The following is a 10,451-nucleotide window of genomic DNA, read 5'->3' on the forward strand; positions in this document are numbered from 1 at the left end:
TATTGTTAGCTTCTACTGCATCACTACCAAGATTAGAAACTTCAGTCTGCCTCCCAATTCTGACTATTCACAACCAATCTGATGAGTCAGAAATTAATGTTTTAGGGATATTACAGACCAATTAAAAGTATTGACAAAATTCCCATGAACTTCAACAAGATTTCAGTTGAGATACTTCATCTATGAATAAGTACTTACGTTGGAAAAAAAAAAAATCTTCAATAGAACATCTCTGTCCACATCTGCTTCAAGTCTTTTATTTTTTAGCTGGATTTTTTGGTAGCTTTCTATGCCATCTGCAACCTTTTATTTGTAGGTTAGTGTAAATTTGTACCTCTCAATCAGTTCTTTCCTCAAGGGACTGTCATTCTCATTTCATTCAGTCCTACCTTCTATCCATTTGACAGTAACCAAAACCACAAGATGTTGGGAAGTTTCATTTTTCTTTTTCAAACGACACAAGTAGTGTCTCTGCAGTTTCGAAACATGGCTTGGCTGTTTGTGGTTTTCCTTTATTACGCAGCACAGCATTCTAAAAAGCAAGAGTGTGAACTGAGATTAGATTTAAACTGAGTATTTCCAAACATCATGAGAATTCCTCTATCAAATAAAACGTTCATCTTAATTATCCTTAATAATTTCCGCTTTGCAAATATAAGGTTCTGTGATGCCTTTGGAAAATGAAGATTATGAGAAAGAGACTATATGAAGATAATCATGTCTCATTTTGCAGAATTTAAACACCTTCTTTCAGATAGTAACTCTAATGTTAATTAATAGCAAAGTATAATATTAGATCTCTCTCTGTTATGAAAATCCTGGATAGAATGTTCCCTGATGCAGTATTTTCTGCGTTATTTCATCTATCTTTTCCAATTTATAGTAGAGCATATTGCTGAAAAATGTCAAGTAACTTATTCAATAGCCAAGCAAAGAGCTACTGCCATAATTGAATTACTTTTCATTATTTCAGTACAGACTGTGTAATTATAAATTAATTTTTCTTTTTCAGTACCTCTGAAAATCTTATCCACCAAAGTTTTGAACACAGACAGGTGCTTTGGGTATTTGGGCTGGAGGAAAATTCCCCATCATCTTTAATTTATGGCAGCCTCAGTCTATGTGTAGGCATATGCACAAGTCTGGACACGTACGCATAGAGTGCTAATCCAAACACACCAATACCTAATTTAAGTAATTATGGTAGCTGCACACCAAGCTAAGCACTGTTTTTTTTAGAAGAACTCATATTATTTTCATTTTCTGCAATACACGATTCAATATCCTATCAACTTCTAAAAACAATTTGTTTGAAACTAAGATATCTCTACAAAAAATATAGGCAACAATTTCTTTTTAAGGCTGTTGCTACTTCCCATTGTAAACTGCATAAGCACGCTCTTAAAAAGAAACATGCAACAGATTGTATACAAAATGGAGAAAGTGAGCCAACATTTAAACAATAGTAACACAACAGCTGGACTTCCATTGTGAGAAAACCATTAAGCATACAATAGTTAACATCTCTTCCAAACACTCATTACATTTCATAAAGCCAAATCAGCCACCATGACAAAATAAGCCTATTTAGAATTAAGATCTTTTTAATATTAGAGATTAGAAAAGATCAACAACCACCATAAGGACAGGAAAATGAAACTCTCCTTCCTTCCTCTCTGAGTGTTTTTTGCGATTAATTTGAAGATTTTGTTTCAAAACAATCTTTAGGGCTTGGTGTTGAAGTTTTCTATGACTGGCTTCTTTAAAAATCTGGTTTAAAACCTACCTACCATTTCATTAGCAGAAAATATTTTGAATGTGCTTGTATTCACTAAAATGGCATGGAATTGGTCGGGCCTAGAATTAGCAAAGTAGATCTGTATTTTTTAAAAACAATGCCCTCCTAAAAAATGAACAAACAAAACCCCAAACCCAGAAATGAAAAAAAAAAAAAAAAACCACCAAAAAAACTGCAAACAAAACAAACAAGCAATCAGGTAAATGAAGTTCTTTACAACTGGTAATGCAGATTAATATTTTGGTCTCACTATAAAATTATTCTTTACCAAACTATGACAATAAATAATATTACATCTTTATATCAAGGAAATTTTACAAGTCATATGGCACTTCTACCTCGTTGAATCACAGAAAGGATGAGGTAGGAAGGGTCCTCTGGAGATTGTCTGGTCCAGGCCCCCTGCTCAGAGAAGGGCCAGCTGGAGCACATTGTTCAGGACCACATCCAGCTGGGTTTTGAATATCTCCCAAAATGGAGAGAGACTGCAGCCTTTCTGAGCAACCTGTTCCTCTACTTGATCACCCTCACAAGACCTTCAGTTTCATGATCTGTCTATATAGGCTACTGTGTAGTAGTAGCAACACCTGGTCTGTAGTGAACACCTATTTCGGTCAGAACACAATATGAAAGCAAAGGTAAATTATGGAAGAGGACAGGATGAGGAACTGTACTCTACAGGAAAAAAAAAAAAAAAAAAAGAGCCATGTACACTCTTAACAGCCATGCAGACTGGTGAAAAGATCTTTAATAGTCACAACCTTAAGAGAAAAACCTGTCATCTCCCTTTCCTGCTCACTAGATCTTCATCTATAGGTGTTTAAGTACCGGAAGGAAATTTATATGCTTTTACCAATTTCCTTTGGTGAACATTTTACTATTCAAGAAGGATAATGAGAGTTCTGAGTTGGAATAAATCTACACTGCTATGTGCAGTGTAGAAGGGGAGCACTCAAGATCGTTTATGAAGTAGAAGCAGCCTAGGCAAGTCAAGTTGTGGCATCTAGCTAGAGTGTGCTTCTACCTACACCCCACATTTCATGTTTGGGTATCTCTGTACTACACTGCAGCACATAGTCCATTGCACAGACTGTCAGATTTACAATATTTTATATCATAACCTAACTTAGTATGAGAGGTCCCACTGCTGGGTTGATAACAGACCTAATACATTTTTCCCTAGGAAATAAAAATTACAAGCATACTTGGATAATACAAATGTTTGATCCATTCCACAGTGGTAAATGATCAAGACACATAGTCAAAGAGTGATCACAACTGCTTCATAGGTATGCTCAGTCAAACAAAAATACAAACTAAATACTAAATGATACAGTGAAGAAAAAAAGAAACCACAGAATTACAGAAATGCAGTCCTTTCTTATATTAAAAAAAACCCCCCTCAGAACTAAAAAAGCTCAATATTAGCTGCCCATTACAACTGCTATGCCCCTCTACCCCCCCCCCCCAAAATAAAGATTAACGTTATACCAAACACTGCTAAGATATATGACGTCATTACTTGTGATAAAACCAAAGAGCCATGTACACATAAAAAGCTAGTGAAATGCCATGTTAAGGGATATGTTAATTTTGCTAACAACTACTGAGAAAGAACTCAATTACAAGACGAAAGAAAACAGAGAGAAAATGCTGGGAGATAAATATCTTTTTAATCTAGTGTGGAGAGCCATAACAAGAACCAATTTCAAACAAGACATTCAGTAAATATTTTAATAGTGAGAATGATTAACCACTTAATCTAACTACTGAAAGGAGTTATTTTATATCCTTTGATTTCTTCAAAGTGAGTTTGAATATCTCACAGTATAAATTTGTTTTATCTAGCTACAGGGCTCAATATCACATTGACTGGATGAAATGGAATAGCCGACCACAAAGGCTGGAGGTGACGACTTAGTCCTTTTTTGGACTTCCAAAAGTTAATAGGCTGTTCGATTTAAATGTGGACTTTCTGAATTCAGGCAGCTAAAGAAACTATTCCCATGTTAATATTATGACTAATCACTCTATATCTAAATACTATTAGATTGAGCTTATACAAATAGAAATAAGTCCTCAAGTTCAACTGCCTTAAAATATTAGTACTTCCTCTGACCTAGCAACAGAGTTCCAGTTCAGCTCAGTGCAGGACTTTGAATAAAAAGAGGGAAGCTGAAGATACACATGTTCTCTCATCGGCAATTTTAGACCGGTTTTTCATTTTCTTGAAAAGAAACCATTAAGTACTCACTGTTTGGAATATATTTAAAATAGAAGTATTTTAGGCTCCTAATGAGTATGCCCCTGAGATGGCATCACCCCCAAAATAGGGGATCATGATTATTATTACGTGGCAGTAACTGCTATATTAACTATGCAGTGAAGGAGCTAAGGTTTGTGTTACACAGATAGATTCCTCATTTTTACTTCCACCATCCATCATAGTAGAATCTACTGGAAAATGGAGTACAAATCATTCACGAATTTACAACAGTAAGTTGAGCTAGTTCTGTGCTATATCATTTCTGGAAGTGAATGCCTTTGTTTTGTGCCCTAAGGGCTGCTCATATGCATAAATAGCCCCCTTTTTTCTGTTTCTGAATCACAGTGTCCAGCCAATACAAAAAAGATTATGAAGTATGAAAACTGCACATACCTCCACCACAGAACAATAACAAGATCCATACTTTGATTTCCTGGGAAATAAAAATTGTAGCTATACTTCCTGTCAGCCCATTCCTTTGAACATGTTCTCTTCATAATTTGGATTTTGAATCGAGTTTAAATGGCAGTTAAAAATTGTATGTGGCAGTACACAATGAAATTTAGCTTGACAGCTTGGACATCAAAACTAAAAATAAATGACTTCACATCCAAATAATAAGTAATAACAGTGTTAGCCTGCATAAGAATAGCAGGACTGGATTCAAATACAATATTAATTTTAGGGATATGAGTGACTAGGGAGAGACAGAGGCAAAGAAACAAATCCTTCATATAGCAATAGTCTCTTCTTATCCCCCAGGCAACTGGCTGCCTTTCACCTCAGCGGCAGAGCAATTATGTGGCATAATGACTGCAGTGCAAATAAGCAGAGAGATTTTATTAAACCAAATGAGCAAATCATCTGCGTATTATTGCGATTTGATTGACAGTGACAAGTGTCGAGCAGACACGGATGTGAATATGATAAAGAAGCTTGCAGGAAAGCTCTTGATAATGTTACTCTTGATAAAGTTGCTCGGCAAACCTCTCTAAGTAAATAAAGGGGAAAGAATATGATGCATATTAATTCGCATAGTTTGCAACCTGCCACAGGACTAGAGGAAAAGTTGCAATAGGTTCAGCACATGGCATTTCATATGAATTCTAAAATTGCATTTATGAGTCTCATAGACTTTACAATAATATATTAATATTAAAAGTAAAGGTCATTCCACATAACAGTTAAGCTGCCTGAGCTTCAACCTTTATATCAATAACAGACTCGGGCTGGGGGCAAGAGGAGGAGGAAAACAAGCGGAATGATCTGAATAATGTAAAATGTTACTTTGAAAGATCGCTGCTTTTTGCTGGGATGTCCATTTACACATTTGTACTTTCAGTGGACAATTACATTTCTGACAGGCCTCCCATCAGAATGATTAAATTGATACCTTTCACTTGGGAATGGGATTAATTGGCATGGGCCTTCAGGCCTCCATATAAGACACTCTTACATTAATGACTCCCTTATGACATCATAGCTGCACAGATTCCAAAGTTTCAGTCTTGCTGCAGTCAGCGTGGAACTTAGGATAATGACTTTTGGCACATGGAATCAATTAACCAAGGTGATTGGAAACCTTTGACAGCAACGCCCATGGAAGAAAGCAGCAGGGATAAAATCACTTTGGCTGTTATGGCACTAACATCATGAATAAATTTGGGCTTGCAATTTGAAATTGTTTTAGTGGATAAACCATGTGATAGTTCTCTCTCCTCCACTCGTTTTTTTTGTTTTGGTTTGGTTTTTTACTATTTTAAATTTGAATGTGAACAAGCAACAGCATTATGCCACACTTCAGTTAACATTCTTTTGCCATCAAGTACCGTCAAGTTGAAGATTTTCACGCTTTGAAACAGAATTATATCTGAGAGGAAATATTCTTGTCATATGAAGTACACTGTAAAACGTGGAAACCCTTTCTGATTTATGTTGTAATACTGATTTGAATATCTATTTGGACATATTTCAAAGAGACCAGCTTTGCAAGGTTCTGCATACTCTGAGCTGATTTCTACAAATTTTGTGCTTAAATTTAGCAATGCAAGTAAACTTCAGCAGGGGCATTCAAGAGCTGACATGCTCAGAATAACTGAGGCTTGATAAAAAATGCTTAATCCCTCTATAACTTATTTACATGAAAGATATCACAGATACATTTTCCACGATGTCAGCCCTCCAAACTCTAATGAGTAGTCCAAGTGGTATGAACTAAGAAAAAAATGACAATAGAAAAAACCACTTAGTACAAAATCCATTTGTTATAACATTTGTTATAATTTGTTGTTTGATCCATTTGTTATAATAAAAATTGTACTTACACAAATATTATGAATTATCATTTAAAAGCATGAGATGACATTAATTCGACAAACAGGAACTAGATTATTCAGTAAAACAAGTTGCTGTACAAACCTAGCCCAGTTGCTAGAAATTAATTAGTAATTTGTTGTTTATATGAAGATCAGAATGAAATTTCATAGAGATGCAGGTTTTCCACTGTTTTGGAGTAAAATGTAGCAAAAGTATTAGAACACTATCTACACACCAGGAAAAAATTATCAGCATAAGAATTTCCTGTGGTTTAGAATTATTGGTTGTGGGTTTGGGTTTTGGGTTGTTTTTTTTTAATACCTTCAATATAATTGTTAACTTCCCCCCCCCGCCCTTTTTCATAAACAGGTTTAAAAAATAGTACAAGCTAGACAATTTTAGAGTGCCTAATATTCTTCAAAGTGTATCCAAGTTGATGCACTCTGTTCATTACATATAAAAGTAAATACTCAGGTTACCAGATTTTTATCATCTTCAAAATCTAATTAGTGATATGCAGCATTTTTTACCACAAAGCAGCTAAACAAATATCTAGATAAGTCAACTTCATTCTAAAAAAATTAATTTTCCTCTAGGAGAAAGTCTGAAATTTTGCAATGAAATTAATCGTTAGATTTTAAGATTTAGATACGAAGGAAACTATTGATATTTAAACTAAATATTAACTACTTAAAATAGTTTTATGAGTTTTCTTAAAGTCCTTGTGACCCTTCTGGTGTAAATTATAATTACGTAATTATTGTCACTTCAGAAATAGTGCATATTCTGATCTAAAATGCAAAATTTCTTTTAAGAGACAGTTTAGAACCTGAAAGCATTAGAAACAAAAGTATTAATCGCATATTCAAAGTTAACTGGCACAGTGACATTTTCTGAGACTACAGAGAGTGGATTTGAGAAAGTAGTGTTAATCTCTGTTCATTCTACTGAGATGCTGTTAACTGTATGCCAAAAAATTACTTAAAGTTATTATAGGAAATTAAAGAAGTATGGAAATTTATTAAAACATCATACCAATACATTCTCCTGTTGCCATCACAGTGTGGAGAGATATTAAGCTGGAGGACTAAACAGTTTGAAGACTTTGCCAACCATTGGAAAAAAAAAAGTCTAATCTGTTGTATTAAAATTATTATCACTTCTGTCACACTTAAAATAGAAATGAAAATAAATAATACCTCTTCTTAAAAGAACTGAATTTGTTAAGAGTGGTGAAGCACTACCTTCCACTTTCAGTGTATGGCTAGAACTTCACATGTCCCTCCTTAACCTTCAGGCTCCTTTAACAATATCAATGAAATGGGAGGTATGCACATCTTCAATTTAAGTTTTAAGTAATACACACACACAAAGCTATTATTTTTCTGAAAATTTAGAAAAGAAAAAAGACCAAAGTTTTTACAATTAGGGAAATAGGACTGAGAAGATGAATGAATGATATATAAGTCTTACTTATTTGTAAAATTATTATCATCCCCTTTAAAAAAAAGAAGAACGTGCTTATAGTGGAAATCTGAAAATTTTGCAGAAGACAACATGAATCTGTTCACTGTAAAGAACCAATTCAATTTTATTTTAAAAAGCCATATGTCTGTATATTCTGTGCAAAATGGGTATGGATATGCAAGTGTGTGAGTTGAACAAAACCAGACATTAACCTAGTTGTGATTACTGGGCAGATTAAAAGGTTGACTCACTTTGTAACCCTACTTTTCAGGGTATGCAAATATTAGGTAGTCCTTTGGGGATACAGTCTTCATTCCTTGCTTTTGTGGAATCAGAATTGATTCTAATGTGTAGTAAGGCTGGCCTTCCTGGAAGGAAAGAAAAAAAAAATTTAAAAAAAAAATAAATTAATCAAACAGAAGACAGATTTTAGACTCTGATCCAAGAGACTCAAGCTCTTGAAATGAAGTGTGCAGCAAGTAGCATTTGCTGACCCTACATTTTTTGTATTATTGAAATCTTATCTCTCTTACTATTTTAACACAATATTTATGAGGAACAAAAATTTGCTAGTAGTCCAGTAGAAAAGAAATATTTCCAGAGCTAAAATATGAATAAGAAAAACATTCTACATTTATTTTCTAAAATAGTACTTCTTAATTATTTTCAGGGATCCTTTGAGAGAGATAACTAGATGTTATGATAACCACTATCATAATGTTTCTCTAAGATAATACTTCAAAGCAGAATTGCAACCTAAGCAATGTTTAAACAATCATGCCAAGCTTAATTAATTTTTTTATTAAATGTCAAACAGCAAGCATCTTCAGCTGCTCCTTTTTTTTTTCCTCTGAAAAATTAAACTGATTTACTTAAAAAGTAATAATAATTAGGGACTTACCTTAAGAAAACACTAACATTGGTGTTAATTTTCACATTCAGTATTCCCACATTTATTCAGTGAAATATTTAAGCACATATTGAAGAGCAAGCATATGCTAATTATGTTCTCAGAAACCTGGAGGATATGCGCTATTGAAGGCTAAACCAAAACATGTTATGGGCTATACGTTTTTATAAACTAATTGATGGCTATACAGATAAAAAGCATGTATCACTGCACATGTCAGTAAGCATGCAGCAAAAACCCAACCACAACTTGCCAATGCATCTGGCTCTAGATTCTTAATCTTTTAATTAGGCAAAAGCTTTCATTGTTCTGGAGTTCTTTCAAAGCTTATTGAGAATCCCTAGCAATCAATGCACTATTGTTGGCCTTTGTTATTGCTGTTAATATAACTGACTGTGCTCGATATGGGTCTTACCACATTTGTCTATTCTTGTGTTATCTTTCCAAAATGGAAGCTGATAATTAGATGTGAACTAAAGACAGCAAGTTTACTCTTAAAACCAAAAATATTGAAGATAACTTAGTGTTTTGGTATAGCACAGAATTTCTACTGTGTGTATTAAATATTCAACTTAGGATGAAGATGTTATGAGAAACAGTCTACCTTTAGAATTAAGCAATACCTTTTCTTCCACTCTAAAGATATCACTGCATCAGATAAATTCTTGTTAAAACAAGCCAAATTTCGTTGGTTCTTAAATCCAGGTATCAAATGCCTGTTCAGCTAAAAAGGTTGCATCCAAAATAACTTATTTTTAATCAAAAAATCTGAAACAAAGTGTAGTGAGAAAAGAAGTACTCAATTGTTGTTAGAGAAAACTACATGTTGAAATGGACCCAGCCACTAAATCCTGGGCTGGATTTAGTTTCTCTGGTAATATCAACAGCAGTGCAGCATATAACGTAGTTTTAACAGCAGATAGAACTACTTAGCTACTGTTATGTTATGTTATGTTATGTACAATTAGATACCAAGGTCATTTTTGAATGGGCTTCTTTCTTACCATGCAGGCTGAGGCTGTTCTGACTCATAATTTGAGAACCGATCTTGGTCACAAGAAGATGGAAATATAAATACATTTCAAGTCATTTTTGCATCATACTGTCCAAGCTTAGGATCACATGCTATCAGTTATAATCTGCATTATATATGACAATCTGTTACCTTACTATAGTCATTGTAAGAACTAGGTATTATGTGTATAATAATAAGTGCCAAATAAAAATTTGCCATTTAAAAAATAACATAGAAGCATTTAAACCAAATGCTTCCACTGCACTTCAGAAATAATGAGATGTTACAGATAGAGGCGGCACTGATACGAAACCCTCTTTGAGGAGGATCATAGCATTTGTTAAACTGGGCAACATTTTAGGGGAAAAAAAAAAAAAAAAAAGGAATCAGTTATATTACAGGACACTTCAGGCAAGTATTGTTCATCTGTTCCATGAACTGCAGCTCTGCCTCAGCTCCATACAGTCCAATAATATCTCTAATGATGAGAAGTCACAATTAGTTTCTGGTTTACATGCAAACCTGAAAATCTGAAAGCAAAGTGCTAGGTCAGGGGTTCCATGCTAGCTCAGAGGGTAAAGTGATTCCTCCTTACAGGTATCCCATTCACAACTCATCTCGCGTGACCCGTTAGCTTATGAACTCTGACAAGATCACTGCCTGAGGTGAGGTGGTATGG

At 34.3% G+C, this 10,451-nt stretch overlaps 1 long non-coding RNA gene across 1 annotated transcript; it reads right to left on the bottom strand.

Annotated features, from left to right (window-relative positions):
* Nucleotides 1-405: 405 nt before the first annotated feature.
* LOC142603709 (uncharacterized) lies at nt 406-8,160 on the bottom strand. Its single transcript, XR_012837607.1, has 3 exons — nt 8,099-8,160; nt 6,205-6,278; nt 406-532 (listed from the first exon to the last, which is right to left on the bottom strand). It is a non-coding gene; the product is annotated as an uncharacterized LOC142603709 (long non-coding RNA).
* Between the last annotated feature and the right edge of the window lie 2,291 nt (nt 8,161-10,451).

This window comes from Balearica regulorum, chromosome 13, assembly GCF_011004875.1.
Source record: "Balearica regulorum gibbericeps isolate bBalReg1 chromosome 13, bBalReg1.pri, whole genome shotgun sequence".
Lineage (NCBI taxonomy): Eukaryota > Metazoa > Chordata > Aves > Gruiformes > Gruidae > Balearica > Balearica regulorum.